This window comes from Lactuca sativa, chromosome 4 (genome assembly GCF_002870075.4).
Source record: "Lactuca sativa cultivar Salinas chromosome 4, Lsat_Salinas_v11, whole genome shotgun sequence".
In the NCBI taxonomy this organism is placed as follows: Eukaryota; Viridiplantae; Streptophyta; class Magnoliopsida; order Asterales; family Asteraceae; genus Lactuca; species Lactuca sativa.
Genome location: NC_056626.2, coordinates 130,132,610 through 130,157,316, shown reverse-complemented (window position 1 = coordinate 130,157,316; position 24,707 = coordinate 130,132,610). Strand labels below are relative to the sequence as shown.

At 35.7% G+C, this 24,707-nt stretch overlaps 1 non-coding gene across 1 annotated transcript; it reads right to left on the bottom strand.

The window, feature by feature from the left end:
• Nucleotides 1–12,990: 12,990 nt before the first annotated feature.
• On the bottom strand, nucleotides 12,991–13,097 carry LOC111907058 (small nucleolar RNA R71). Its single transcript, XR_002855405.2, has one exon. It is a non-coding gene; the product is annotated as a small nucleolar RNA R71 (small nucleolar RNA).
• Nucleotides 13,098–24,707: the final 11,610 nt, after the last annotated feature.

The following is a 24,707-nucleotide window of genomic DNA, read 5'->3' as shown; positions in this document are numbered from 1 at the left end:
TGAGTATAATTATGACAGCTTGACTTCTTGGGTGTTACTTAGAACTATGATGGTTGTAAAAAGGTTCTCCATGGCCTGGACCTAACCCAACTAAAATATAGCTAATAACTTCCTCATCAGTCATCGGGTGACCAATATTGGCCATGGTGTCAGCAAGAGAAGTCATCTTCTGATAGTATTCGGAGGCTGTCATGTCACCTTTCTTTGTATTTGACAGTTGTGTACGGATCTGAATAGAGTTACCTTTATGTTGAGCAGCAAACATAATTTGTAGAGAAGTCCATAGTTGGTTGGACGTATCTGTACAGCGAGTGAGTTGAGATAGCACTTCTTCAGTCATGGAGGATAGTAAGCCACCAAGTATTGCTTGATCTTGAGTGACCCGTGACTTATACTCAGGATTGTCTTCTTGTTTTGCTGCATCTCCTGTACCAACAGTGATTTTTGCTATTGGCATGACTCTGGTTCTATCAAGGTAGCCAAAAAGTTTGACCCCTCGCAGGATTGGAACTACCTGTGCCTTCCAGGTTAGAAAATTCATACGAGTCAATTTGCAGGTTATTGTTGTGGCTATTTTTGAGGAATTTATGAGAGTGGGGGTAGTCATGGTAATTTATCAGAGGAGGGTTGATTTAAACAGAAGGTGTACAAAGGATCTGGAGATCCTGCGCTATGATACCAAGACAGAAAGACAAAGTATTTTGGCTTAAAAGTCTACCACAGGAGAACGATTATATATTTATATTGAAGATGATTACAATTAAGATCCTATATTTTAGGATTTGTAAGTTGTACAACAGATACAAGATAAATACAATTTATCTAAACAGTTATATATTCTTATCGGATACCCTTCTGTTTATAGAGAATACTATATATATATATATATATATATATATATATATATATATATATATATATATATATATATTGTTGGGTTTTGAGCAATCTAACACTTCCTAAGTGTGCATGCAACCCTAATAAACCTTGGATCTATGTTTGTCTAAATACATGCAAAATAATAATTTCCAAGGTTCATAACCTATCTAACATGGCATGGGGAACATTTCAACATAAAAGAGTTAGAAGAGATTACATACCTTTTTGATGAGTTTGGTTCTTAAGGAGTTTGAGGGCCAAGCACCAATAGTGTGAATGCCTCAAATGGAATCACAAAACACCACAAACTCTTGGAAAACTTTGAGAGAGTATACACACTTGTATTTTCGGCCACACACAAGCACACACACACACACTAGTTCACTAGTTGCCATTTCATGCTCCATAAGCATGCTTATATAGTGTGCATGGTTAGGGTGAAACCCTAATAACCCATGACCTTTCCTTTCCAAGGATCCATGGGTTAAAAGCTCCATGGATCATCCATGGACTTCCATATAAGCCTAGCCCATTAACAAATGAGTGTTAGCCCACACCATATAAAACCAATAGCCCATAATCTAATTAGTCTTCCTTTTAATCTCTAAATTAATTCATAATTAATTTAAGACTAATACTAATTAAATAACATAACTTCATATTAATATATTATAACTTATAATATATTAATAAACATATGTGTATAACTCTCATAAAATTATCCATAAATAGTTCGGGTGAGATGCAACCCAAATGGACCATGTCGGGTCGGGTCAAGTATATACCAAATAAGTTATGGACTTAGACACCTTATCCAACAGACTCCCACTTGGATAAGTCTAATAACTATATTTGTATATGTTACTTCAGGAACCAACCAGCAATCGTAGCTCTCGAAAACTCCGTTGAACTATGAAGAAAACTTTGTTGAACTATGAAGCGCCATTTTAGATAAGTGATCATATAATCCTCTGTTCTCATGATATCAGCCGGACAAATACATGGAACAACGTCGTACTTATTGTCCAGCAGTTTGTTTCCCGATTTCTGATTTGTTTGACAAAGAACTTAATCGAACACATCAATTTTAGTTCTGACCGGCCGGTACATCGGTCACAACAAAATCATCGAGGGGCCCAGATATCGCTTCTATTTCTAGAAGGAACAGATAAACTTCGACTCATATGCTTGTTCTACTACTTGTTGAATTGTACACACAGGCACGTTTTATAACATCAAGTTACTGATGCGTTTACGTGCAATCAATGCACAACCAACTCATAGGTAACAACTCATATCTCTAGGCTTGAAGATTTATATGATATTACCATCTCACGATCACTCGAGATAAATTCCATGAAGTGATACAAGTGAGCGTGGGTTTAATCCAATACTCATAACTTATGAGCACTCATGAATGTTGTAGCAACCATTGCTATGACTAAACCCATTTAGCCATCTACAAACCCAATTCATGACAGTCTTGATTCATACCTACTTCCAACATATGAACGACTGTAGAGTGTTTAAATAACTTAGTCATTCGGAAAGAATAACCTAGCTATTTAGGAAGTCAAAACATGCAAAGTGAAACACAATAATAATCGAATCCAATATGGTCTCAGAACCCTTTTGAATATAAATAGAACCACATTTTATTTATCACCATATTGATTACATATTATTCATTGTATAATGTTTCAAACAATCAACTTAAGACTTGAATAAAAACAACAGTCGTCCCATGCTCCTAGCATGTACACTTTGTTTTTCTAAACAATAGTCATGCCATACTCCAAGTATGCACACTATGTTTGTCTATGATCCTTACATTGTGATGTAGATCAATTGAACATGATTCCAATGATACTCATTTCACAATCCCAAATCCTTATTGTAAATGTGAGAATCCCCGATTCCTATCATTTACCAAAAAAACTGTTAGATTTTAAACTTTTATGCAATGTTCCTCTTGTAATGATTATGCACAAAGTCACCAAAACCTTGTCACCAGTCATTACAGAGTATTCCAAAGAAGGTCAACTTCTATGGAACGGAAGTCTCATATTCAAAGTACATTGCTTTGAACATCCTTCTTGCATTAAGGCTTTCTAATCTTACATAGATTGAATAACTTCCACCTATGGAGACATTTCCATAGTCCCATTTTGACTATCACTTCCGAACAAGAGTTACTTCTTTTCAAAACATGTCAACACGGTCCTTTCCGACAACTTACATCATACTTCCAACTGTCCCTGAGCAACCAATCTTTGGCGAACCTCAGATTTGTCCTCGACAATTGCTTAATCACTTTAGTCATATCCAGTTCTAGACTTTTCCCTTCTCAATGCCTTAAGCATTTGGAAAATTTAGAAAAGATGAATATTATAGCACATGCAATCCATCCTATATCCGAAGCATATGGGACACGATTCATGATGTTTGACATAAAGACATGATACTAGACAAGTCTTTTGCTACAATATTTTTATTTGCCATGATTTCAAAATTTAACTATGAAGAGGGATGCCGTAATCATAATCAAATTTTGAAAACGCAATATATATAGAATCTCTTCAAGTTGAACCATTCCAACATAAAATTCATATATATATATATATATATATATATATATATATATATATATATATATATATATATATATATATATATATATATATATTCTTGACTAAAGATGATTAAAATCTCAATCTAAGCTTCTAGAATTGAAATGAAGTATAATTTCCTCTCCCTTAATTATAACAAAACGACTTTTTCAACCCCTGCAACTTCATGAATTGAAACTTTGTTTTCTATAATTAACATTGCTAACTTGCAACACTAAACGTAATAATCATGCTCCCACTAGCATGATGATTATCAGCATAACTCTTATGCTCCCACTAGCTCTGACATATTTCCAGAAATCTACTGGACTTCTGAAATTTAGATTCATACACCCTTTCTTAGATAGCTCACATGTGTGTCTAAACAATTTTCAGAACTATGAAAAGGGATGTCGTAATCATAGTCTCAATTGCTTAGGCATTTGCCATTTCTCATAAGTCCATGTTAGTGTGCCGGTTAACCACACGCGCTCCACTAACGACTTTTGAAAATGCAAATAACACAATTGATATCTACGTAAAATCTACTTAGTGAAAGCGTTTCCTCACCATCATTTTCATGAATCGGAGAGAAACCTTATGACACTTAGATTTTATAGTGTATGAGTTCCTATCCATGTGAATTTGTCAAAACCATAATCACAAGATAAGATTAGTGACAAATTCAGCCTTACATGGATTAAACTTGTTCAATCTTAGTTTCTTGTCACCTTGGTAGCACAAGGCCCACCAATGCTTCCAAGTTGAACTCTGATAACTCACATCCAAATTCAACTTATTTGAAGTAGGTACAGAAATAAGAATTATGTCAACACGATAGGTTGCAAACCTTAAGTCGTGTGCTAGTGATAAATTACAGGCTTTACTCTTGATTAAATCTTGAAACTCTTTCAGGATCTTTAAGGCTCCCACTGTCCCCTTGACATATAAGTTTCCCCAGTCAAGAACCATTCCTTGACAAAACAAATATTTAGTGCGGATTCTTATCAAGACTAACACTTCACACAATTGGTCTTAGTTGGTCTTTGTCTCATCCAAGACATCACAACTTACCAATCTCAAATGTACAAGAGTAGAAAACATTTTACTCTTACATTTGATAAGTGTTTTAAATCTTCCTTTATGTAACTCAAAGTTACAATCTTGGAGTATGACTCTAAGAATTGTTTTGGAACGAAGTATGACTCATCTTCTTGATTTTAACCAATCCAACAATTCAGGACTTCTCTTCTTAGCCATAACAATGCACTAAGACGTCCTTAGAGTACGAATTTGTGATATGGTTTCATAATCATTAAGATGATCATGAAATATGATACTAAAGTACTCTCCCATCCTTTCAGATTTGAGATACTTTTATCTTTCTGCCTAATTTGATTCTTCTCATTTGTTTTGTCATACATTGTAACCTTTCCAATGTTACAGAATTACACTTAACCTCATAAGTATAATCATATTTACTAATCTTTAGTAAATCATAACAAATCAATCTTTGTGGTGGACCTTGACCAGCGCACACCCAGTGTACCTAATTCCTTAGTCCTTCAATTGACTCACATATACATGTGATCAAAGAATTAGTCTTAATTTTCAAAGATGAAAATTCTCATTCATCATACAATACAACTTGTATGATTCCAAGTTTCTGTCCAATTGAAACTTGGGTGATGAAAAACTTTCTTCATTTGGTAAATTCAGACACTACCACAAATGAATGAATCAAATCCACTTTCCAATATTGCTATTACTGGAAACATATAAGCAACAATTTTCCACAGATGCCATTGTAAGGATATTTTTAAAATAAATAAAATTAAAACCCTTTTTTTTCTTTTATTTCAAAACTTTTTGGAAAAACTTATCCTTACAATCCACATGAAAACCTTGTTGTTATCTATTCATAAGCAATATATTATAAATCTTAAGCAACAGCTCAAAATTCTGATTACCGAACCATGCGATCGAAACCCACCTTCGCAATCAGAATCAACATATACGTACTTTAAGCTTCCTATCTTTTCTTTGATTCTTAAAACACATCAACATGTGACCCATTCACATTATGTAATAAGAATCTCCAAATAGGAACTTAATAGAATTAGACAGTGGACTTTAACTGAAGTAGGGTCAAACTTTTTGACTTGATCAATCTTATGATCTTTCAGGTAAATATGGCAGCTTCGCAACCAATGCCCCTTTCTTTGGCAACAAAACACATGGACCCATTGGTAATGGCACATGAGACTATCTCGGACTTAGCCTTTCTCTTTACCATTTGGTCAACCGAGTTGACTATGGCCGATCCCTTTCCATTGGGAAGAGAAATCCTTTTCTAGATATCCAATGCTACCATTGTCAATGTCCATTTAAGACTTGGGAAGTGGTTCTTTCAATCAAATTTGCTTTACTGGTGTTGCAAATCATTGCTGATTCCACAACACCAAGCAAATAGATAACATCATTAAGGGTCATGTCATAGTCCGTCTCATAGTAGTCCCAAAGAGACTCACTATGTTACTAAGAAAGTGATTGAACATCCAACTTTCACGGGACTTTGACACCCAACTCTCCCGGCTTGTCAATATGTGACTTTATCTCCAAGATGTGAGCACACATAGACTATGCTTGCCAATAGGGATTGAGTGACTTTAAACTTTTCAAGAACTTGTGGGTGGGGGAGAATAATTAGAGGAGGTGGAGGAAGTGAAGCATGATGTTGAGGGACACCATCTTCAAGAGATTTGGGAAGATCATAGTTGTCTGAACCAGACATCTATAATGGGAGAAAATCAAGTTAGTTGATTCAAAGTCCTTAATATAACACCCAATATGAAATATTAAGGCTAGGACCCAACACAATTTTATAATTTGGAAGAGGGATGCCGTAATCCAAGCTATAAAATATTTGAAGGTAGGCGAATGACGATTCACTAATTTCCACCATGAAAAACGAAATAATTTATTAGGTTTTAATTGGATTTGAAATTCCTAGATCTTTTGAGATTCATTGAACTTTTCAATGGCATGTTTCAATCTCGAGTGTGCCCTCTCAAATTTTGTGACTAGGATGGCGAGGATCACAAAACAAGGTGTGAATAACCATACCAATTCACTTGGTACCCTTAATATTATCACCTAATCAATGTGCCGGTTAACCACACACGCTCCATTGATCTGTGACAAACATTAAGTCACCCTTCGTGATCCTTACTAGTCCAAGTTAGTGTGCCGGTTAACCACACACACTCCACCAACGACTTGGTAAGGTACAAAGTGTGAATTCCATGGGCTAGCACCAAATTCACATTTTTCCTAAAGTAACTAAGATTGGGAATTAAATAAAAAATATTTAGTTACTTTATAATAATCATTATACTTTTAATGAGAATTTAAAGTCATTGTCCTACCCGTTCGGCTAACGACCCTCCACCGATCAAGCAAGCGGTGGGTGAGAATGGACCGGCTTCGTGAATGAGGCCTACTAACGGTAAAACAACTTGTTCTTATACATATATATATATATATATATATATATATATATATATATATATAATTAACCATTAATGTTATAAATAGTATAAGTGTTGAATTTTAACTTTTAAAATTCTAAGTGTTGGAATTAAAGTTTATTAAAGTGTGTGAAACTTTTCCAAATTCCAAAACTTGAGGGTAAGTTTTGTAACTCTTCAAAACTTTTCATTGCATAACTTATGAATTAAAGGTTCATAAAAATGAAGACTCTTCATTTTCATGTAACTTATGTGTTTAAATGTGTGTGTTAAAGAAAAGTGACCTTTGGATATCCATAACTTGAGGACAAATTATGGACTCCATTAAAACACATAAATGATCAAGAATTAATTCTAAACAATTTAGCAAATAATTTCTATCATCTTCTAAATTCATAAGAACATGAACATGATCATCAAAATTTCAAGAGTTATATGAACACATAACAATCATGGAATTTTGATATATGCTATTGTAAATGGATTAGAACAACCATTACACCAACTAAAACAAGTTTTAAAACACCAAAACAGTTTAGGGTAATGTTTCTAGTCCATTTCCAGCAGCAAAAGTCGAAATTCTGCATTCTGATCATTCTACTCGCCGAGTGCACAAACCTACTCGCCAAGTAGGATGAATTTTGCCTTGAACTCGGCGAGTCCATCAGCCAGACAGCAACAATTTCAACTTTTTTCACTATTCTGCATCAAGTATCAAGCAAGCAAGCCTAGTCTCTGATACCACTATTGGGTTTTGAGCAATCTAACACTTCCTAAGTGTGCATGCAACCCTAATAAACCTTGGATCTATGTTTGTCTAAATACATGCAAAATAATAATTTTCCAAGATTCATAACCTATCTAACATGGCATGGGGAACATTTCAACATAAAAGAGTTAGAAGAGATTACATACCTTTTTGATGAGTTTGGTTCTTAAGGAGTTTGAGGGCCAAGCACCAATAGTGTGAATCCCTCAAATGGAATCACAAAACACCACAAACTCTTGGAAAAATTTGAGAGAGTATACACACTTGTATTTTCGGCCACACACAAGCACACACACACTAGTTCACTAGTTGCCATTTCATGCTCCATAAGCATGCTTATATAGTGTGCATGGTTAGGGTGAAACCCTAATAACCCATGACCTTTCCTTTCCAAGGATCCATGGGTTAAAAGCTCCATGGATCATCCATGGACTTCCATATAAGCCTAGCCCATTAACAAATGAGTGTTAGCCCACACCATATAAAACCAATAGCCCATAATCTAATTAGTCTTCCTTTTAATCTCTAAATTAATTCATAATTAATTTAAGACTAATACTAATTAAATAACATAACTTCATATTAATATATTATAACTTATAATATATTAATAAACATATGTGTATAACTCTCATAAAATTATCCATAAATAGTTCGGGTGAGATGCAACCCAAATGGACCATGCCGGGTCGGGTCAAGTATATACCAAATAAGTTATGGACTTAGACACCTTATCCAACATATATATATATATATATATATATATATATATATATATATATATATATATATATATATATATATAGTTCGTCATTAGTGGTGAAGCCAGAACAAAATGTCGAGAGTAGCACACCTAAATTTTAGGGGTAGCATGCCGACATTTTGAGGGGTAACATTGACTATCTCATGCGCCTTAGTAGAAAATATATTGATTAAGGTGGTTGATAGACTTGGAGAAGGAATATAATATTTTTCATGGGGAGATTAGTTGGAGGACCTTGAAAGATAGAAGGTTTCCAAAGAGATGTCATCGCTACTCACGATAAGTATTGTAGGCGGAGTTCATTAGATATATTTGTACTACTAACGAGCAGGATATCTATTTGAAGCAGTAGTTTTACTCACATGGATGTACGATTGCCGACATCTATATCTCTATACTCCATCCTAATTGGATATTAGGGGTATGTTAATCTTTCTATTGTTATGTGCTTATCTACATAGAGGAACCATTATAGGATTCAACTGAAACTCATATTTATGCATATATCTATGTGGTAGGTGTAACATCCATTTTTAGGTATTAATCCTTTGGCATTCAAATTATATAAGTTGTGATTTTGACTAGCCATGACGTGATGATGTAAGCACATTTCAGCATGGGCATGTCATTTAAGTGGCGGCACAGTTAATACTTTTTCACGCTGTAGTGGGCCTAATAGGCCATAACCATAGAAGCCTCCGAATTTGGGCTTATTTAAGGAACACTTCCCTAGGGTTTCGGCTCATTCATCAACCTCCACCCCAAACAACATCCTCCTCCTAACCCTAGCCTCCATTTTGCTATTGTGTGTGTTTTGTGCTCTCGTTTGCGAAGATCCAAGAGGAAGAAGATTAAAGTTAGGTATTGGTGTGAGATTTATTGGTGTTTAAGCAAAGTAATCATCTTTGGGACCTTTTGTGAGTTTAAATGCATTTTAATTCTTAGATCTAGTTGTTTGTTGGTTTGATGGTCATTTCTAGTCCCTTGTTCAAGTTTGGAGTTTGGGGAACTCTAATACCTTGCAGCTTCATTTTGTTGCTTCTATACTTTGTCCTTGGTAGAAATAAGTTGACATGTGTTCTTGGTTAAGTCGTGCACTTAGTTTTAGTTCTTTGATAAATTTTTGGGCTTAGGGTTTTAGTTTGTGGTTGATTCAACCAATAGGAAGGGTAAAGTTGGATATTTTATCCACTAAGACGTTTAGAAGTTTAAGATCTGAGATTTGGAATGCTTGTCTTAAGGGATTAATTTAATAATAAGATTTGGTTGTTTTAACAAAACCACGACGCGATGAAGGGTACGTCACGGCCCGGTTCGCATGACCCGGATGCAAATGTTTTGTCATCTAGTGACCACAATGCGACCCAGTAGCTGGCAATGATGCATGGTACCAGTGGTTGACTATTGACTTTTTGACCAAGTTTAACATTTGGTCAAACTATAAGTTTTGAGTTGTAGACTGAAGTTTAACCTCTGTCAGGAGGTTCGTGTAGTTGATTCATGAGACTTCGAGTGTTAGTCTTTCAGCTTGTTGATGCAAGTGATTTTTCTCATTATACTCATAGATTGTAGTATGCATCCTTGTGTTTTAGAATGTGGTTATGTTTTAGTATACTGTTAGGCTGGTAGACCAGCTAGTCAGTTGCATGTGGTGTTGAATTGTCTGTTTATCTGTAGTGTATGTGTGTGTGTGTGTGTATATATATATATATATATATATATATATAATTAACATATGATATTAATGGGTCACACTAGCAACAACTTGATTCAATTGATTATTTATTAGAAATTTATTTTAATAAATATTTAATAAACTCTTATAATTAATTGGGAATTATTTATTTCTTGGAAATAATAATTTTCATTACCAACTAACATAATAAATATCATAGGGTATGATTTATTAAGTTATGTACATCATTTTAGACTAGAAATGCACTTTTGTCTTTTACAAAAAAGTTAAGGTTTATATTTTATAAAATAGTTTATAAACTTCACAAACTTTCTATTTCTTTTATTAGTCAAAACCATGACTTCTTATATGCTAGACAAGTAATGGGTTTTTTGATTAAACAAATGGAAAGTAAGACATATCTAAAAGCATGGGGGAAAACTTAGACTTTAGGGGACATGATATGCTTAAAGTGATAAGGACCTAACGATAATGAATTAGCTTTATGAAGTGAGAAAGGCTTTCATTTTGGGATTGATATTGCCATATTTATACTTATTTTTAGGCAATATTTAAGTACATTTTTATTAATAAATTGATAATATGTTTAGAATAATGATACTTATGACTTTAAATTGTTATTTTTAGTCAATATAAAGGATTTTCGAAGAGAGGGACCAAAAGTGCCAAAATGTGGAACATGGGAGGCTTGAAAGACAAGAAAATAATAAATTCACGATAAACACTCAATTCACGACGTGGCGATGAAGCCCACGACGTGGCACGGGTGTTCCAGAAGATAGACATCGCGACGCGGAGGATTTCCTTGAAGGATACGGATTGCTTGAAGCCCACGACGTGGCGCGGGTTTTTGAGGATTATATAAGTCCTCCTGATTATTACGAAAAGGAGAAGCTTTTGGCAGAAGAAAAGAGTTCCAGGAGACAATTAAGAGCGAAAGAAAGGTTCTGGAAGAGGATTTTTCACACCAAAAGGAGTAAAGGTTTATATTTTAGTTAAATAAGAACATGTCTTTCATTATTTTTAGCTGTGTTGGTTTAGTTGCTATGATGAGCCGCTGAATCTAGCTACTCTTGTTTAGCTAGATGAAGCTTTAAACTTATGAATAGTTATATGTTTATGGATTAAGTTTAGTTGGTAAAAATTTCTTGTGTTTGATTTGTATAACCTAGCATGCTATTATTTGTTTGTCTAATTGCTTGACTGCATGTTCTGTGTAGCTTAGTGACCATTAAACTGCATGAACTTGTTTACCTAATGATTTAGTGAACATTGAATTGTTAGAGCTAGGATTGACTAATCTTAGTTGGTAATTAGAATAAATAAAGCTTAGCTGTGTTAGAGAACGTGTATTGTGATCATAATTGCGTTTATACAACAAATCTTACATAGCATATTTACATTCATAATTAGTTCTGTGTTTAATTATGTGTAAACATACATGGTTTGACATGAATTAGTTAATTATTGGTAAGTTACAACTAAATTACTAATACGACTAAAAAACCAACTTAATAATCCGTAATCATTAACTAGCCATAAGGGAGAAGTGGATTCAAACTAAACAAGAGTGTGTTTTTATTTATTGAGTTTGATTTAAGTTCATCTGATCTTGTAAAACCAGATAAAACCCTTTTTAAATTTGTCAATAAATTAGGTTAATTTAATAGTAAGTAAATTAATTAGAACACCGTTCCCTGTGATCGACACCCGACTTACCTAAGCTATACTGTAATCTAACTAGGTACACTGCCTATAAGTGCATAGTTAGTTAAGTTTGTTAGGTTATAAATATTAAAATTAGTGGGTACTTTTGTGCACATCAAGTTTTTGGCGCCGTTGCCCGGGAACGGCTTAGTTTTTAGCTTATTTATTTGCATTAAATTGATCTATCCTTTTTGTGGAATAAAAATCACAAAAAGTTAATTTTTTTTTCAGCAAAATAAAATTTTTTCTGTCAAACACAGAGTCCACGACGTGGCGTAATACCTGCCACGACGTGGACAGATAGAAAACTCAATTTTCAGTTTTTAGTTAGTTTTGCTTATTTTAGTTCAGTTTTACGTTTTTAGTTTAGCAAGTTGCAGGAGTTCATGACCAGAAGCTCAAACACACACTTGGTGGCACCACTTGAAGACCCCGAGTCTGCACTTCACAAGAAAAAGACGCCCTTGCAAGAATTGAAGGCAGCTTTTTCTAGGAAGTCGGGAAAAAAGACAGGAGAGTCAAGTTCATCAGCAAAGCACAAGAGCAATCCTGAGCATTTGGACCATACACCCGTCCAAACCGAGTCCGAAAGCGATACCGAGCCAGAATTTGAAGAACACATGAGCGAACCCGAGAACAAGCCAAGGAACGAGATGGCAGCGATTGAAGAAATGTCCATGGGCGCTTACAAGAAGCGGATCCAAGAAGATGTGGGTCCCGGTTTAGTCCAACCCGCAATACCTACCACTGCCACATTCGAGCTGAAGGGACACATATTGGCCGCACTGAAGGACATCCCATTTTTCGGGAAAGATCATGAGGATGCTTTTAAGCATCTAGATGACGTCAACGACATTGCGGATTACTTCAATGTCCCAAATGTCAATAGAAACACAGTCTTGCTTAGGATGCTTCCCATCACTTTCAAAGGAGATGCTAAGGAGTGGTTGAAAGCACTTCCACCGGGTATAATCACCACGTGGGTTCAAATGCGTGAGCAATTCCTGGACCAGTTTTGCCCGCCATCCAAGATAGCGAAACTCAAGAAGGCGATAGCCAACTTTGAGCAACAGCCGGGGGAGTCACTATACGAAGCATGGGAGCGGTACAAGGGCTTGCTCAAAAATTGCCCTCAACATGACCTAAATGTGCAGCAAGAGATGTCAATATTTTATGATGGGGTCAATGTGATGACAAGACAACTCCTTGATTCTCAAGGACCGTTGACAAAGAAAAATCCAAGGGAGGTCAAGGAACTAATTGAAGAATTCGCGGAACACTCTCGCGAATACCACAACCCAAGGCAAGATGGAATCAAAGGCAGTGGAGGGGCCTAAACTGAAGAAATTGCAGCTGTCATGGCCATGCTGAATAACATGGATCGCAGGATAACACAAATGGACCAGTCGATACATGCCATAAGAGTAGGGTGCGAGAGATGCAGTGGTCCACACTTGACCAAGGACTGCAATGTAGATGAGTTTGGGAACAGAAAAGCTCAAGTGTGCTACTCTAGTGGGGATAAGTTTGATGAGGACTGGAGGAAACCGCAGAAGGAGTGGCTGCCATATGAAGAGTATAAGAAGCAAAAAGAAGAAAAATATAGGTAGACAGGTCGAGGCCTTTATCAAAAGGAGCAGCCACCGGCCGAGAAGAAACCCGACCTAGAGACCATTCTGATGAAGTTTATGGAGGCTTCGGAAAAGAGACACAGTGCCACTGATTTTGCCATTTTGGAACAACAAACTTTGATAAAGAACCAGCAAGCCTCCATCCATAACCTTGAAGTACAATTTGGTCAACTAGCCACTCTAGTTCATGAAAAATTGTCCCCGGAGAATCCTGAAGTAAAGACCCAATCTCACATAATGGCCATCGATACTGAAGAAGATGCAATATCTGAGTTCTTGGAGGCATTGGAAGAAGAACCGCAGCAGCCCAAGAAATCAAGGATCGAAAGTGGAAAAATTGCTGAACCAGGATCGCCACAACGTGGCACTCCTCTGGCCATGACGTGGCGCATGTCTGATCAAAACCCCTTTGATCCCGTTCCACCTTATCAGCCACCTTTTTCCATTTCCCACCCGAGCTGCACTTAGTCTACTGGAGAAGGAGCATTTAGAGTATGTAAAGCATGTGAAGGGAATCCCAATCAATACCCCCTTTATCGAGTCCTTATCCAAAGCTCCTGAGAACCATAAATTACTGCAAGACTTGATAGACACTCGAAGGCAATTAAAGAAGCAGTCTACAGTGATTCTAAGTGAACAAACTTCAAAAGCTGTGTTGGGAGAAACACCAGATAAGATGGGGGATCCTGGACGCCTCACTCTTCTATGTGAGTTTGGGAATAAAATGAAGGTTAATGCTTTAGCCGATTCTAGGGCTAGCATTAATTTGATGCCTTTTCATTTTATCAAAAATTAGAGATTCAGAAGATGAAGGTTACAAAAATGAAGATTCACATGGCGAATCGTTCAGTGACACAACCCCGTGGCATCGTGGAGGATATTTTGGTGAAAATTGGAAAATTTGTTTTTCCCATAGACTTTGTAATCTTAGACATGAAAGAAGATCCGGATGTTCCAATAATCCTTGGTCGACCATTGCTTAACACTGCTGGAGCCCTTGTTGATATCCGCGAGTCTAAGCTCACTTTAAGGGATGGAGATGAACAGGAAGTCTTTGGGATAAAAGATGACTTTCAAGAAGATAAAGAAGAGGTGTTCACAATTAATGAAGAGAATGAACTAAAAGAACTGGAAAAGCTTATGGAAGAAGAGATAAAGGCAGTTCATCAAGTCAAAAGGACAAAACCGAGGGCATCTGTTCCGTATTTGATTGAAGTCATAGCTTACAAGAGTCCGCCTTCTTGGGTAAGCGAAGAGGATGAGGAAATGACAAGTGATGAAGAGGAGGTCACTTCAAGAGTAACAAGGCCGGTGGTGAAAGAGGAGGAGAATGCTATGGAGTGCAAGGAACAAACGAAGGGAACAAAACGCAAGCTTGAAGAAGATGGAAAAGCTAAAAAGGAGAATTCAAAGAAGGCATATAAAAGACGAGTTCAAGCTTACAAGCGACGATTCAAGGAACAAAAGATCCTGGTAGTAGACTCGTCCGAAGATTCAACGTAGAAGGCACGGAGTCCAGCTCATGACTCCAGGAAAAAGAAGCGCTTCTCGGGAGGCAACCCGAGCTTGGTTTGCATCTCCTTTTCTTTTTAATTTTTTTTTTTGCTTTTAATTAGGAAAGACATCAATTCATCATCTAAAAACTGATGATTGGTAAAGAATTAGCTGTGGGGAACTTTAAATAATGACTGAAATGCAAAGTAATTAGTTAATATGTTAGACTTTATTAAAATTTTACATTTGGCAGTTTCCACGACGTGGGCATAGCCAACCACGTCGTGGGTTGAAATGGAAACACAGGACTATAAAGCGGATTTAAGGTCCACGACGTGGGCATAGCCAGCCACGTCGTGGCCTTTAAAAATCAGGGGGGACCATTTCCTTAAAACCCTTTGACCAATAAGCCCCAATCATACTTAGAAGCTGCCGCATGAACGGGAACAACATACCCCCAAAACCAATTTCTTAATCTACTTCCAGTTTCCTTGCAAGATCTTGCCAATTAATCTACTTGGTATGTGTTTTACTTATTATTTTGTAGTTAGTTCTTTCAATTTCAAGTTTTCATGGTTAGGGTTTGTATGATTCACGAAATTGGTTGAATCTAATGGTTGATTTTAGGTTGAATATCCCTTAAATGTCCATAGGAAAAAAACCCAAGCATTAATTTTAGTAGAAACGACATGCATATAGACCGATCAAGAAACTGTGACCGATCGCGGCCCACGACGTGGCGTAGCCTGGCCACGTCGTGACTTATGTGAAACAGGTTTAAATTGTTTTAATATGTTGGTTGTTTTCTGCTTTGGTTTGCTTTTGTATGCAGAAATGGGACCACGACGAGCTGTTCCACAGGAGGAAAACCCGATAGATGTAGCAAGCATACATCCCTTATACCAGTTTCCTCAAAACATTCCCCGACCATTGCTAACTACTTACGAGAATCGGCTTGGATGGCTGTATAATAGGGAGTTTGCAATAGCCCCAATTATCGATTGGGGATGGCTTGGTGGAGTGGGAATGGTTGCAGAGTTGACACGCTATTGGTAGAAAACATACGAAGGGGACCAATTTTCGTTCACTTGTCACGGGTGGAGGAATTTGTTTGCCATCCAAGAACCCGTATACTGGGAATTATCGGTAGAGCTTTTCTCTACTGTATGCTTCGAGGAACGCACCCTTGATTTCACCTACAACCGGGCACTTGTGTTTCGTTTGGGTGGTGTATATCGAGAGTGTAGTCTTCGGGAATTTGCTTGGCGTATGGGGCTCTATACAGAAGTGGAGACACAATCTCTGTTTTTCATTCCGTTCTTGCTTGGATGTGTTCGAGATTTTGCTCCCGGTACTATGGATGTACAGTTCTGGCAAAGCATTTCTAGCCATGAGTACAACACTCGTGACTCGAGTGAGTCACAAATTCGGAATCCGGTTTTCCGATTTTTACACCGCCTTATCACTTTTTCAATAAATCACAAGCCTCATGGTGATAAGGTCCCCATTTAGAATCTGTTTTATTTATTGAGTCTTATTACCTCGGAAGTTTGTTGTGATTTACCTTATATGTGGGCGAGATTCATGGGGAAGAAAGCGGCCAATTCTAGGCCCGGGAGCCCGATTACAGGGGGGGCATTTGGTTACTCGCCTGGCTAGGTCATATCATATTTTGATCCATGACTTTGTGAGGAATCTTACTCGATTCCAGGACACAGACTTGACCATTCAAGTCTTGGGTGTTATGCGAGCGGTGGTGAATATCGGGGGTCATTTTGTTATACCGCCGATAGATGACGAGCAAGAGGAGGTGCAGCCAGGACAACAACCACCAGCCAGACCGCGATGTCGGAATGTGCGGGCTAGAGGTGAAGTCAAGAGAGAGCGTGTTGCTTCGTAGAATGTGCAGGGAGTGCCTACCGACCCTTTTCAGAGTCGGGTGGGAACGTATTTGGATAATCTACGGGGGCATGCCATTTACCATACCCAGCTTACTGAGGGTATTTATTCACATCTGGGTGTGACCCGACCACCTTCTATGCCACCACAGTATCCCTATTTTCCGACATGGGAGGAGCTATGGCGTCCGCAGAATGATGGGGCAGGGCCAAGTGGAGCACAAGATCAAGATGATGATTGATTTTATTTCTTTTCATTTTATTTTGTTAGTTTGTTTTTATGTTTGAATTTGGTGTGTAATGCAAACCATTCTTAAACTATGATGTTACTTTTTTTTTTCTTTCTTTTGGGTTGTTCCATTTTTCAGATTAGCATTGGAATTCTAAGGAGCATAAAAGGTTAACTTTCGAGTCGTGTTTGTCTAGCCAAGGAAGCTTAGAGTCGTGAGTTGGAACCCACAATTCAAGATAAGTGTGGGGTATATTAGAAGAAAGGTTACAGTTGGGAAATATATTTGCATAGAAGCGTCTTAAACCATTTAGCCATTGGTCAAGTTGTTAGAGTACATGAGGAAATAAGGCAATTTTTTGCTGATGACCAGTTTCCACGACGTGGAAGCCTTACGCCACGTCGTGGCGCACTTGCAATTTGAAAAAATTCAGCATTTTGGTGTTCGCGCTTTGATCCCATATCACGACGTGGCCAGTTACCTGCCACGACGTGTCCCAGTTTATCATTGCCCACATTTTTACTTACAAACACCCACTTTGAAGAATTGAAGTTCCGAGTCATGTTTCCGTATTCACCCAGTTCTACACCGATTTTCTATTTTTGGAGGTCCAGATTTCGGAGGCACGTTTTCCACACTTTTGGAGATGCTCACGCCACTATCCCAGGGGAGTCTGTTCCTTTGTTTTCTCCCTTTTCTTTAATTTTGATTTATTTTTATGAATACAATGAGGGCATTGTATGAAATAAGTGTGAGGTAGGGGTAGAGAAAGTAAAAATTTGCTAGATAATCATAGAATTTGATAGTAAAAAATTAAAAATTTTGAATTTTTAATAATTAAATCTAGTAATAATAATTTGAGCTATAGTTGCTAGTATTATGTGGAATGATTCGATGAAAGTTCAAATGTTTAGTTGAGCCAATATACGTTATAGTGCATTTGTGGCCTCCCTTATTTTAGTGAAATCATGGAGCAAAAACACAACCCCGCTTGGTTTGAGGGATGCAATATGTTTAGCGGTCTAAACCTGAAATGTATCCAGGAAAATTATTACCATTAACCAATAAAGGTTGAGGTTGAGCGCCTCTGCTTAAGCATGTAGGTTTTGAGTGAAAAAAAAGTGAGGTACATGTATAAAAAAAAAGAAGAAAAGAGAGAATTACGAGAAAAGTGTGAAGAATTTTGGAGAAAATAAAGTGAAGATCAAAAGATCAAAATTCCAAGAAATTCAAAAGTTGAAGATACCAGAAATCAAATCAAATAAGGTGCTGAATTCAAAGAAATCAAAGATCAAATGTCAAAGAAGTGAAGAATTCCGAAAGAGCTCCATAGTGGTATCAATGATTGTAATTCTAGATTATGTATGCTTAGGTTGCTCAACTAAAAATACCTTGAGGATAGGAGGTTTTCTGAGGATGGATTCGGAGGCTTGCATAAAATGAGCATTGTTCGGAAAAAGTGGGCGAGTGTTTATGAAGATTGTGAGTATTTAAAGTATGGGGGGTACTTTAGGAAAATTTTAGACACAAAAGCATGCGTTGAGGTCTTGGCATAATGGCTGAACTAGAGTCGGATTGTTCTGTGTGGTGTTAGTAATTAAGAATTAAGTTTAAATTTGCTTGAGGGCAAGCAAAGCCTAAGTGTGGGGTATTTTGATATTGCCATATTCATACTTATTTTTAGGCAATATTTAAGTACATTTGTATTAATAAACTGATTATATGTTTAGAATAATGATACTTATGACTTTAAATTCTTATTTTCAGTCAATATAAAGGATTTTCGAAGAGAGGGACCAAAAGTGCCAAAAAGTGGAACATGGGAGGCTTGAAAGACAAGAAAATAATAAATTCATGATAAACACTCAATTCATGACGTGGCGATGAAGCCCACGACGTGGCACGGGTGTTCCAGAAGATAGACATCGCGACGCGGAGGATTTCCTTGAAGGATACGGATTGCTTGAAGCCCACGACGTGGCGCATCTAGCCACGACGTGGCGCGGGTTTTGAGGATTATATAAGTCCTCCTGATTATTACGAAAAGGAGAAGCTTTTGGCAGAAGAAAAGAGTTCCAGGAGACGATTAAGAGCGAAAGAAAGGTTCTGGAAGAGGATTTTTCACACCAAAAGGAGTAAAGGTTTATATTTTAGTTAAATAAGAACATGTCTTTCATTATTTTTAGCTGTGTTGGTTTAGTTGCTATGATGAGCAGCTGAATCTAGCTACTCTTGTTTAGCTAGAGGAAGCTTTAAACTTATGAATAGTTATATGTTTATGGATTAAGTTTAGTTGGTAAAAATTGCTTGTGTTTGATTTGTATAACCTAGCATGCTATTATTTGTTTGTCTAATTGCTTGACTGCATGTTCTGTGTAGCTTAGTGACCATTAAACTGCATGAACCTGTTTACCTAATGATTTAGTGAACATTGAATTGTTAGAGCTAGGATTGACCAATCTTAGTTAGTAATTAGAATAAATAAAGCTTAGTTGTGTTAGAGAACGTGTATTGTGATCATAATTGCGTTTATACAACAAATCTTACATAGCATATTTACATTCATAATTAGTTCCGTGTTTAATTATGTGTGAACATACATGGCTCGACATGAATTAGTTAATTATTGGTAAGTTAGAACTAAATTACTAATACAACTAAAAAACCAACTTAATAATCCGTAATCATTAGCTAGCCATAAGGGAGAAGTGGATTCAAACTAAACAAGAGTGTGTTTTTATTTATTGAGTTTGATTTAAGTTCATCTGATCTTGTAAAACCAGATAAAACCCTTTTTAATTTTGTCAATAAATTAGGTTAATTTAATAGTAAGTAAATTAATTAGAACATCGTTCCCTGTGATCGACACCCGACTTACCTAAGCTATACTATAATCTGACTAGGTACACTGCCTATAAGTGCATAGTTAGTTAACTTTGTTAGGTTATAAATATTAAAATTAGTGGGTACTTTTGTGCACATCAGGGATGTAAAATCCAAAATCTTTTTTATCTCTCTCATTCTATCTTGTTTTTGAAGATCGAGAGTGCAAGTTACTTGCATTTTTACTCTCTTGATTTTCATACTTTGGTTATGAACTTTAAGCTTTAGAGGTTTAAGACTTTTACAAGAATAGAATCATAAATCAAGTTGAGTTTTTGTTGGTGTCTCAAAGGTTCGACATTCTTCATCAACTTCCAAGCCTCCCTTAGAGGATCCAAAGTCTACAAAGGTTGTGAAACTCTTCTTCTTCTTTGGTGTTTGTTTTATTTTCAAACTTTGCAAGAAGATTTGTGGTTGGTTATAAACTTGTTTTATGTGGTTCATAATCAAAGTCTTCGTTTGCTAAATTTTCTGTTTTTGAAATTAATTTTTGAATAAAAACCCAACAATTGGTATCAGAGCCATCACTGCAAGTTTTGTTAGATTTTATAATTTTTGGAAATCTTAGTTTTTTGAAAAATATGGGTAACCTGTTTTTGCAAGAAAATAAGTTCATACATATTTTCTCTGACAACTTTATAATCATTATTTTTATGATAAAAGTTTTATGCATATTTTTCCATTAAAGTTGTCTTAGAAAAACAAAGGTTGTTTAATGTGTATGTTGATATGTATGATATGCATAAACTAGCCAAGAACCTTTGTGTTGTTGTATTTATTGTTTTGTTAAAAAATAGTTGTAATAATTTATTTATTCATATGGTATTTAATAAATTAAATAAATTAGTTTTCTTGGTTTATTTTTCTAAATATTAGATTAGTTTTTAGAAATAATTTATTTGTATAAAAATGTAACAAGAAATGAAGATGAGGCCATTTTTTGAAGACAAAAGGGTGATTTTCGCAACTACGAGGTATGCAGGAAAAAATGCAACATTTTTGCAAACTCTTGCAAAAGTTGTTGCTGTTGCTAGTTACCCTTTCGACCTAATGCAACCTTATTCTGAGAAGTGTTTCCTGTTGTTGAATTATTACCTTCAAGAAGTTTTTTCAACATTTTGCAAACAATGTGTGTTTTTTCAAATGGGAGCTTCTACAACATTACTGGAAGATTTTTGGTCCCTTTAGGAATGCACTTGACTCTTTTGTGTTGGCTCACAAAAATGTCATTAGTTGGTTATGTTTATGGACATATGTTTTATGCATGCGTTTGTTGTTTATTTTTATGCAAATATTATGTATGGTTGATAAATTAGTTTTTCACATGTTAAAATAATTTTTAAAAAAATAAACATCACATGAAGTTTGGTTTTTAAAATTTATAATGTGAACATAAGATTTAACAAGTTATTGTTTTAAAATAAAATTCGGTTTTATAAAAACGTTAATAATTATAAATTTTGAAATACTCAATTATATGTTTTAAAATGGTAATTTTTGTAACTTAAAAAAACTCCAAAATATAAGTATTAAAAGGAAGTTTTATTAAAGATATAAATGATTCAAATGCGCTCAAACTCAAACATAATACCGGTTATTCAAAATTAAAATTGAATCGTGCCAAATTATATAAAAACTAGATTTTTATATAGAACCTTTAAAAGTGATTTTCTTTTGAAAATTGATACCATAGATTATTATATCCATGTAATAACCAAGATATCATATGTTTTTAAAACTTGAATTCTAAAACATAAAAAGACTTCAAACCTTAAATATATGTTATCCATTGTGAAGAACACTCGTACATCTCTTGTATACACTAGTGGGATAAATGATATCTAACCGATTAGTATTATCTTTAGATGGCTGGGGTGTATTCACGATTTCTATAACCAAGTTATAGGTTTATTACACAAGTTTTTCACATTGGATGATTTGATCGGAAATCTTTCGTGATAAATGATACCTAAGCAAAAGAGTTTTGTGGCATAGATGGGATCAAACATGTTTAATTAAATCTGTTATTAGTGGTCCCATGTGTGACAACCCGAAATTTTCAATCGGTCAAACCCTAAAAGTCAATCACTTCAATTTATAAGTCAATTACATTATTACTTATTAATAGCAAATTTAAAGTTCGTTGATTATTTTAATATTATTATTTAACCGAACGGGTGAAAGGAAGTGTCGTCTCGAGTCTTGAAATTTCAAAACCGCAAACACCTTGTGTCTTAGAAGTTCATGGCCAAACTTTTATGTTTGGGCCGAAAAATCTTCCAAAACCGTGAACTCATGCATTAAGCATGAGTTTACTCCCCAAACTAGTCATTTTTACATTTACTCTCAAGAACACATCTAAAACCCTCTCAAGTATCATCCAAGATTTAATTCAATATTTTCAAACTTGTAAGTGTTCTAGTCATTTCAAGTTGGTATAACACTTAATCTAGTGATTGTACATCTTTTCATCCATCCATTTTTGTGTTTTGATTAGATTTCCAAAAACACCAAGAACACACACACTAAGTGTTCTTGGACTTTTAGCTCATTTCAAGCTTCCTTATAGTAAGTACTTCCATCCTTGAGTCTTATTAAGCTTGTATTACATGTTAGCATCAAGAAAATGTACCAAGAACACAAGGATTAAGGTGTTCACGGTCCAAGAATGTTCTTGGGCCGTAAACACCAAGTAAGGCACCAAAGTGTGCCTAAGTCCTTTATCTAGCCATAGTTTGATGTCTAAACCTTCCCTTGATGTGTTTAAGCTTTGAAAAACACCAAAGTCCATCATTTTTATGTGTTTACGGTTTGGGGATCTCTCAAAACCGTAACCACCCTAAACTGAGTTTATTTGGACCATATTCCTTCCATAGGCTTAAAATCTAACCTAGATAATTACCTTGATGAGTTAAGGACTTGAAATCATGACAATACCACTTTCCTTATGGGTTTACGGTAGTAAACCCAAAAGGAAATGACCATGGGGCCGTAAACTCCTCCAAGGAGTGTAATAATGCCCTAATCCCTTCCAAAGGCCTAACCACCAAGTAGAAATGCTTCAAAGGACTTGTAAAACCTCAAAACATCCTATGGTCATAAAGTGTAGAGTTTACGACCGTAAACCCTTGAGTTTACTACCGTAAACTCCTTGGGTAATGGTCATGAAAATCGTAAACTCCAAAGGAGTTTACCCTTGAACCCCAAACACTCTAGCTTTGCCCTACAAACACTTGGATGCAACCCTTGTGATCTTTAACACTTGAAACAAATTGTTTTCATGTTCTAGAGTGTCCCAACTTAATTTATTAGTTATAAATTGGCTAATTAGTTATATATATGTTCATTATATGATAACTAGGCTCGTGCGTGTGTACAAGTCTCCATTTGTCACCTAGCACCGCATCCGACACTTCAATCCAATCCACTCACTGCAAGTGAGTTCATACCCCTTAATCAATGTTTTAAATGATTTTAAATGCTTTAATTGGGGGGGGGGGGGAGAATACAAGTAGAAAACAATATGTTATTAAATCAATCATATGTATTTATAATTGTGTTTTCATCCAGCAGATTTCACAAACTTCAACATGTGATGCATGAAATGGTTTTCTATCTTAAAAATACCTTGGTAGCAAAAGTATTACATTTGAAATGTTTATTAAAAATGACATCAAGTCATTGTTAATTATTGTTCCAAAACTCTTAGATGTCTTACAAAACCATTTTTACCTTCTTGAACAAATCTATATCTATACACTTATGTTCTTATATATGTATTAATATTATAGTTTTCATCCTTCATTCAGTTTCCCACACTCTTGTATAGCAAGGGTGTATAAACCTGCTTGGACAATCCATTACCTTCCAGTTAACTATTATATGGATAGTTAGGAGATACAAAACATTATTCCTATTACAAGGAATTACACCGGAGTCAGTTCATTCATGAGTCTATACTATACATTACATGTTACATGACTACGTCTACATCGATACGCTTACATGAATACATTTACATATATACATTTATTTGTATACACTTACATGGATACTTGTACCTAGATTCACTAGGATGATGTACTAGTACATTATGTGTAAATTGTTCTACCTATCCTAGTTCAAAAGGATAACTTGACGGGACTAACCATTCTGGAACCCACTTGTTAGAAACAGAGGTAATGAACATCTACGGATGCCTACGGTTAATACTTATATTAGGCGTACCTTTACGGGACTAACCATTCCTTAAACCTGCTACCATCTACAGAGGAAAATGAACAATCTACGGATGTTCAAGGTTATACATTTCGACAGTCGTGATGTCGTGTTTATCCTAATGCAAAAGGATAATACTTACATGACTATATTTTTCCTATTACTTTATTTTGTGATACATTCACATAAACGATGAGTTAGACTAAGTACTGTTAGTAATAGTCAAAAAGAGGGAAAAACTATCATTGTTATAGCAAAACATTCGGGTCTTGGTAGAAGACTACATTTTATACTAGTAGGAAATATGGGATTTTCTAGGGTTTTCATACTTATATCAAATGTTTCATTCAAAGATTTACATGGCATTCATAACAGCTTTCCAAAAACAAGGCAATGACAC